This window comes from Pteropus medius, unplaced genomic scaffold, assembly GCF_902729225.1.
Source record: "Pteropus medius unplaced genomic scaffold, Ma_sr-lr_union100, whole genome shotgun sequence".
NCBI classification, from domain to species: Eukaryota; Metazoa; Chordata; class Mammalia; order Chiroptera; family Pteropodidae; genus Pteropus; species Pteropus medius.
In genome coordinates, this window is record NW_024349804.1 from 4,286,542 (window position 1) to 4,295,845 (window position 9,304).

Consider the following 9,304-nt stretch of genomic DNA (forward strand, 5'->3'; position numbering starts at 1 on the left):
TAGAAAAATTATCCATTTCATTGAGATTGTCATGTGTAGCAGAGAATTATTCATAGTATTATAATTTTTAAAATCTTACCTGATCTTGGGTTGTATATGTTTTTTATTTCTAAATAATTATGTTATTACTTTTGACTCGATTAGACTAGAAATTTGTGTATTTTACTATTATTTTTTAAAGATTCAACTCTTGGATTTATTTATTAATTCTAATTTAATTGTTCTCATTTCAAATTTATTAATTTCTACCTCATCTTTCAGCTTCTTTCTCTAGATTTGCTTTCTTTTTCTTTTCTGAGTTCTTAAGTTGAATGCTTAGTGTATTCACTTCCAAATAATCTCGTTTAATAAGAAATGCATTCAGTGTTGCATTTGCCTCTAATCCTGTAAAGGTTACATCTTAGATTTGGTGCGACTTGTTATCAGATCATGTTATCATATCTAATAACAGTTTTATTTCCATTGACAAAAGTTTTTGTTTGTTATTTTTTAGGAGACTATTTTAAATTCTCCATATATTTGATGTATTTAATTGTTTTCTGTTATTTTTTATTTATGCCTACAGCACCTAGTCTTTCTAGGTGGTCTCTCATCCAAGTACTAAGCAGGCCCGACCCGGCTTAGCTTCTGAGGTCAGATGGGATCGGGCTTGTTCAGGGTGGCATGGCCTTAGACCATGGACCGTGGCTCCACTGGGGCGTGAACCCAGGACTTTCTGTGTGTAAAGCCGACGTGCTAACTGCTGCACTATGGAACCACATCCATTTAATTGTTTTATACACACATATACACATACATTATCTCCTAATTTTATTGAGGTGTGATTTGTAAAAATTTTCTCTGAAAGTTCAGTTTTAAAGAGTTTTTATTAATTATGCTTTTAATATTAACGGCCTATAATAATCTCTACTTTCTCTTCATTAAAGAACATTCATCAGTGAAGCTAAGAGTTCAAAACTACTTCCAGAACTTTTCTATGTGCCTTGCACTAAATTTGTTCTAACTATGGCTCCTTGCTTCAGGAACTTCGGTGATGATTACTCATTATTCTCTTACGCTCTGCTAGAATGATGGTCATTATTTTATGGTACCGTCTCTACTCTTGACTCATAAACTCTGGACTTTAGTTCTCTTTTTGTACCTCCTTAACTATATTTCCGCAGACATTTTATTAGATGTGCTTTCTCTATATTGTAGTTCTCAGCAGAAGTTTTATCTTTGGTTCTCTGTGTCCCTCTCTCATTTTTTTTTTTGCAAAACACATTGTGCTTTTATATTCCTGTAATATCAGCTATTTATTTTATATTTTCTTATCAGTACCTTAAGTCCATCTATTTTTTTTTTTTAACAACTGCCCACTGGCCATAATCACCAGAACATTATGTTGACTCCTTGAAATTAGTATAATATCAAATATAAGATAATAATTTAAAAAACTATTACCGCCACCATGGAGTTAAAATATTCTTGAAGACTTCAGTGACAAGTGCATGAAAAGCTTCTTGATTAATACAACATAATAGAATAGGTCTTTCACACAATAAGTATAAAAATTCAAAGAAAAGATGGCCTTGAATTCATTCAGATGTATTGCCATTTATTCTCTAAACTGTACCTCTAGTTTTCTCATTGAAGTAATTTTTTCCTGTATTTCTTTCTTAAATCTTATTATTGTCATCATTAAGCCTAATTTATCCAGTTACAGGAAATTCTGAGATTGTTTGAAGATATGCTTTAGATTATAGATGAAAGTGCAACTAAGATTTCAATGTCAGCTTCTTTGAAATCCTGTTAGTTATCTTTTCTATCTTCAAGTCAATGATGAGGAAAATTTTGTGAATATTATTAGTCAATCAGTTGTGTATCAGCCTAATGAATGTATGATAGCCCACTCAGATTTTCCTCATTAATTAGTGTGTATTGTATGATATACAATGCTGTATGACAAAATAAAATGTCTTTCTTAAATCAAGGTAATTTAAAACTTTTTTCCCCCTAAATCTTTCATGCTTAGCAATCTTCAACATGGTTAAATTAGATTAATCAGACACAAAATTTTTAGCAAGCTCCACTGTTGTTTATCTAGTTTCCATGTTCATTTCTACGTTGTCAAATTTACTTTACAAAGCAGTATAGTCTGTTTAGAATGTTTTTTGGACTCCAGATCTCTCTTTTCATGGGAATATAAGGAAAACATGCATTTTAATTAAGTCAATAGATTATAGTAAGTGTGTCAAAATATGTCACTTTTGACTTCCAGTTTCTCATCTCAACCTCTTCCCTTTCTGGCCAAATAAATTCATAGTCACATTCAATATTTGACAACTTGAAAGAAGCTGTATTTAAAAATTTAATTGGATCTGGTGAAAACTTTGATGATAGTTTATTACAATAAACATATGACCATTGCAACAATGGAATTGGATATAATGATATAACCTTTATATTAATGTCGGACATCTGCTTATTAAAAGTATTGTTTTATTATATGCTCCTTTGCTCACTTACCAAATGAACAACTTTCTATTTACCATTTCAATCTTAAGTCATGTTGAAATATCCAAACCCAGAAATCCCCCCTCCCTTTCCTTGCCTTTACTTCACTTTGGAAATTTGTTTTCAATTCCCATTTATATGACATAGCTGTGGAATGATATAGAAATGATAGTGGCATAATGGTCCAGAAAGAAAAATGATTTTTGAGTAAAGCTTTCCATGAGATAATATTTAGATTTTTCAAACAGCAATTAATGGATTATTTTTATTTGCATTTTGTTTTTATTACCTAATTCTCATAGATAGTTGCTGGCTGAGTGTGCAGGGAGGAGCTCATTGCTCCAATCTTAATGTGATGACAAGATGGGCAGATTCAGTAAGTGATGTCCTGAAAGAACAGAAGATCAACAGCCAGGAACGTATTCAATGGGAGTGGAACAATTATTTCAGTTTTTATTCTTCTTCCAATATACTTAAAGGGACAATATTTACGGAGGATTTTAAGGGCAGTGAAAAAGACATGTATGGTCTCATAATGATGGATACATGTCAATATTCAATGTCCAAATCCACAGACTGTACAACTCCAAGAGTGCACCGTAATGTGAACTATAGACTTTAGGTGATTGTGATGTGTCAATGTAGCTTCATTAATTGCAACAAATGTACCACTTTGGTGGGCTATATTGATAATGGGGGAGGCTGTGCATGTGTCAGTAGGGAGAATAGGAGGAATCTCTATATCTTCTGCTTAATTTCGCTATGAATCTTAAACTACTCTAAAAATTAATCTTAAAAATAATAAATTATATATATTAAAAAAAAAAACCTGCTGAAGCATGGAAATACCTGAAAGATATTTGTGGTACCCATCGTGGTACTCAGTAGACTATTTTGACCTCAGTGGATGTGGTAGACTATTCCCGTAGTGCACCCAGGGTACTGTGCCTGCCAGCATTCAGATCCTTGCATAGCCAGCCCCCTCCCCCACTGCAACTAGGCCAACAGGGCATTAGCAAGTGTGATGCAACCAAGGCTTGATTCACACTTACACGTTAGTGTAATTGAAATTCTACCTTAGAACCCAGGCACCATGCTTAAAGATTTCTAAGCTACTCTGCTGGAGGGAGAAGACACAGAAGAGGTATTTCAGGATAAAACAGCACATGAAGGAGAGAGCCCACATCAGAGAGGGCCTAAGGCCCCAGATGAGCGTCTAGATTCAGTGAGTGACCCCTAACAATACTGTATAAAGGAGAACTTCCCAGTGAACCCACAAAAATTTGAAGGATAATAAATACTTGTTTTAAACCACCAAGTTTTAAGATGATATGCAACCCAGTGGTAATTAACTAATATACTATCAGTTTCAACTCCTTTTATGATAATCTCATGAAATGTCACTCTAGTCACTATAATTCTCCAACATCTCCTCCCCTACATTTCTTTGATCGTCCAAATTTCCCTCCCCTGTACTTCGATCTTAAGTATTCCTTAATTGTTCTTTGCTTGGTTTTCCTAGTTTTGCTTTGTATCATGGTTTTTACTCTGCATCTATTGAGAAATTTAGCAAGGAGTGTTCATAAAATCCAAGAGAGGATCATATTAGTTTCATTTTTTTTTTTTATCAACATTCAAAGATATTTGGTTAAGTGTTTCTACTTTCCCAGTCCATCTATTCACGTGAAATTATATACTTAGTGAGATACTGGCCCTGAATGGAATTAATATTGTCTTAAGTATATTATAACAAGAATGAAAACAAACAAACAAAAAGAACTCTTCTGTCCCCTGAGCCAGCAACTATCTATGGGAATTAAATAATAAAAACAAAACACACACCCACAAACCATTCATCAATTTTGCAGAATCTGAATATTCTCTTATTAAAATATTTGCTCAAACCACCGACAACCACTGATCCTTCCCTGATCTCTAGTTTTGCCTTACTCAGAATGGGATATAGTTGGAATCACACAATAGGAGGCTTTTTCAGATTGGCTTCTTTCACTTAGAAGTATGCGTTTAAGTTTCCTCCAGGTCCTTTCAAGACTGATAGCTCTTTTCTTTTTAGTGATGAATAATATTCCATTGTCTGGATGTTCCCATTTATTCATCTACTGAAAGACATTTTGGTTGCTTCCAAGGTTTGGCAATTATGATTAAAGTTTTGAACATCCATGTAAAGGTTTCTCTGTGGACAAAATTTTTCAGCTGCTTTCGATAAATACCAAGGGGCGTTGATTGTGGGACCAAAGGGTAAGAGTATGTTTAGTTTTCTGAGAAACTGCCAAACTGTCTTCCAAAGTGGCTGTACCATTTGCATTCTCATGATGCATTTATGAACCTTCCTATTGGTTCACAGCCTCGTCAGCACTTGATGTGGTCAGTGTTTTGGGTTTCGGCCACTTCAGTAAGTTTGCAATGGTATCTCATTGCCTTTTTAATTTGCATTTCCTCATATACTGTGGACGATCTTTCCATAAACTTACTTGCCATCTGTATTGTCTTCTTTGATGAAGTATTTGTTAAGATCTTTGGCCCATTTTTAAATTGTGTTGTTTGTTTTCTTATTGGTAAGTTTGAAGAGTTCTTTGTATATTTCGAATAAGAGTCCTTTAGCAGATATGTCTTTTCAAATATTTTCTCTCAGTCTTTGGCTCACCTTCTCATTCTGTTCACATTACTTTTCGCAGAGCAGAATTTTGTTTTGTTTTTAATTTTATTCAAGTGTCCCAATTATTTCTTTTATGGATCATGGCTTTGGTGTTGTGTCTAAAATCTGACTGCCATACCCAAGGTAATCTGTTGTTTTCTAGGAGTTTTGCATTTTACATCTAGATCTTTGATCTAGGGTGTTAGTTCTGTGATTTGATTTCATTCATCACAGTTTTGTAGTTTTCCTTATATAGATATTGAACCTATTTTATTAGATTTATACTCAACTATTTTATTTTGGGTGGTATTAATATAAATGGTATTGTTTTGAATTTCAGATTCTACTTGTTTATTGCTGGGATATAGGAAAGCAATTGACTTTTGTATATTTACCTTGTATCCTGCAACCTTGCTAAATTGGCTATTAGTTTTTTTTTTAAATCAGATCTTTTGGATTTCCTACATAGACGATCATGTCCTTTGCAAATGAACCAGTTTTATTTCTTCTGTCCTAAGTTATATACCCTTTTTCCCCTGTCTTATTGCATGAGCTAGACCTTCCAGTACAATGTTGAAAAGAAGTATGAGAAGAATATTCTTTCCTTATACCTGATCTTAGTGAAAAAGCTTCAAGTTTGTCACCATTAAGTGTGATGTTAGTTGTTTTTTTGGGGGGGTGGGGTGGGGTTAGACGATGTTGATCACCTTAAAGTTCCCCTCTATTACTAACTCACTGAGAGTTTTTATCACGGATAGGTGTTGAATTTTATCAAATGTTTTTCCTTTATCTATTGATACGTTCATGTGAAGTGATAGTTTAATTGGTTTTCATTGAAGTGATAGTTTATGTTAATTGGTTTTCAAATGTTGAACCAGAGTTGCATACCTGGGATAAATCCCACTTGATTGTGGTGTATAATTCTTTTTTACATATTACTGGATTAAAAATATCGATATTTTGTTGAGGTTTTTGCATCTATGTTCATGAGAAATATTGGTCTATATTTTTCTTTTCTTGTAAATCTTTGTATGGTTTTAGTGTTAGGGTAATGCCGGCCTTAGAAAATGAGTTAGAAAGTATTTCTTATGCTTCTGTCCTCTGCAGGAAACTTTAGAAAATTGGTATAATTTCTTTCTTACATGTTTGGTCGAATTCACCAGCATGTCCATGTGGGCCTGCTGCTTTCTGGTTTGAAAGATTATTTATATGGATCAAGTTTCTTTAATAAATTATTTAATTTATAAATGTAGGCCTATTCAGATTGTATTTTTTTTCTAGTGTGAATTTCGAAATAGTATGTTTTAAGGAATTGGTCCATCTGATCTCTTATCAGATTTGTGGGTATAGAGTTATTTATAGTATTCCTTTACTATCTTTATAATGTCCATAGGATATGTAATGATGCCCCCTTTTTTATTTCCAATATTAGTAATTTGTAGTCTCATTCTTTTCCTATTTAGCCTTTTTAGAGGCTTATCAATTTTATTGATCTTTTCAGAGAACTAGATTTGTTTTCATTGATTTTCTGGGAGTCGTTTGTTTGTTTGTTTGGAAATGTTACTGTCATCTTTCCATAGAGTATAACTCATCTTTATTATATGTGTTCCATTCACCCTTCCATGCAGAAGAAGTAACAAGAAACTATGGCAAATAGTTTTGCACATCACATGTCATTCTTCCTCAGGTCTCTGAAGATTCTAAAGGTTTTCTTGGTCTACAACACATTTACTTGAATTAGCACAGACAGATGTTCTTGAATTTCACACAATATTAGTAAAATTCTGCCTCAGCATAAATCTTGTTGGGGCATAGAGTCCATTGTCCCGAAAAAGACTATCGTAACCCTAGCTTAGTTGATTTATTTTTACAACAGGTACAGCTATGGCTCAAACATTTGTTTCTCCCCAAAATTGAAAAGCTAAAGCCTAATCCCCCAAGGGACTATATTTGGAGATGGGGCCTTTGGGAGATAATTAGGTCATGCAGGTGAAAACCTGATAAATGAGGTTAGAATTCTCATAAAGAGGACCTCCAAGAGCGCTTTCGTTCCCCCTAGACCTTGTGAGGACACAGTGAGAAGATGGTTGTCTATAAATCATGAAGTGGGCTCTCACCAGACACCAAATCTGCTGGCATTTTGATCTTGGACTTCACAGCCTCCAGAACTGTGAGAAGTAATTTTTTTTAAGCCACTGGCCTATACTGTTTTTGTTATAGATGCCTGAATACACTAAGACAATTCCCATCAGAAAGTTTTTTTTTAAATCCTATGCACAAATTTCTAATTAACCTAAGAGAACAATTTCTAATTGCTCTGCTTCTGCTTCCCAGTACATGATTTATTTTGTTTTCTTTTTTTTGCAGCAGATCCTTTAATGTCATAAATGTTCCATCTCACAATTAAATGTGTATCTAGTACTTAATGTTTTCCATATACCTGGCAGACATGCTCGTTATTCCTTTGAACAAGACTGTGAAGTAAGTTACTACTGAATTGAGAACATCCTTTAGGTGAAAGAGGTGAGGTTTGAGAGATTACCCAAGGTTACATAACACATTAGTGATAGAGTCGTGGTTAGAATTCTCAGTCTTCAGTGTCTCCATTTTCATAAAACCAGTTGGATCTGAGTTAAATGTTACCTTCAATAAAGAAAGAAGTTTCAAGGAAGGAGTATGTGGCTAGAGCCCCAGGAATGGCAATTTTGCAAATTTAGTGGTTGTGATTGTAAAAATACATTTATCTTCCATTCTGACATGGATTTCTTTATCACTGCTCATAATTTCTTTTGTGATGATCTTACCAAGAGGAAATCTAATGTTAGATGTCAGAGATGTAAATAGCCTAATATGAGAAGCAGGCTTCCTCTTGTAAGTAAAAACTAAATGAAATAAAGCAGCATTTGAAATGCTAGTGTGTTTAATGAAGACCCATTCTCACTTCATTTTTTGATAGGGACAAACACCCATCTCCAAAAGGATCACATAGTTATCCAAGTTGAGTATTATATGGAATGCATATTAAATCATCATTGCTGATATATATTTGGCTATATGTAGAATCCATTAAAGAATATCAGTTTACTACATTAACTTCTACTTATTTGAGGCAGATGTATAATGCACAATATCAAAAAATGGAATCCTACTAGCATCTGTACTTCTATTTTGGCCAGTATTTTGTTTATTTTCAAAGATTCATTTTGGTAATGTGCACTAAATTAATTAGCTGCAACAGAAACTTTGAATAATTCAAAGAAGCACTTTAGGAAAATTGTATTTTTTTCCAATTGGCTACATCATAACTTTGTTATGATGAATAATAGTGAAGCAGCTGTTTGGGTTGATTTATTGTTCTTACATAAAAAATTCATATTATAATTTTTAGCAGAAATGAGGCTATTTATAGTAATTACCTTTTTCAAAGGCATTATTGCAGAGATACAAGGGAATCCACAGTAGTATTCATTATTCCGAACCTTAAAAGATAACATTTAATACAGGATCAAGAGGAAACAAGAATCAAAGCTGTACCATTTAATCCAGCTTCTCGCAACTGTTATAAATATGTTAAATCCAAGAATGTTTTTTATATTCTTGCTTTTATGATGATTTTTGACTCAAAGCATTTTTTGAAAAAATGTTAGTTTTTTTTAAATATACTTTCATTCAGTCTTTTGTTTTCAATTTTGCTCATTAACAAAAACAGTTGAAAACGATTCCTTGGTGAGCTGATTTTTGTCTGTTTGCTCTCCTGCTCACACATCCTATTCCTCCATCCCAATCACATACTCACCAGCTCTCTCTTCTCTGCTGGTCTCTGCCCTGGAATTCTGACTTCTATAGATTGTATCATTTGATTCTTCAGTCCTTTGGCTTTTAGTTGTATTTGGCCAAAGTGGTACCGCATGACTTGGAAAGGTGACAGAGAGAGGTTAAGATAGTCAGCCTCCATTCTCCTCCTCGCACCCTTTTCCTTCTGCATCCTGGCTCTGTCAGTTTCTGTGCCTACAGAGATGTCTCCCAGTGGCTTGGCCCCTCTTCCATGGAACCAGCTCTCACTGGGTGCTAATTATATAGCTCCCTTTCCTTTGGCCCTGGGGATAGCAATGGCGCCCCACTGTTGCTGGTGTCTGGACACTGCCCCATACC

The 9,304-nt window shown here is 34.1% G+C and overlaps 1 pseudogene; it reads right to left on the bottom strand.

The window, feature by feature from the left end:
- Positions 1-556: 556 nt before the first annotated feature.
- Positions 557-675, bottom strand: LOC120582988 (uncharacterized; annotated as a pseudogene).
- Between the last annotated feature and the right edge of the window lie 8,629 nt (positions 676-9,304).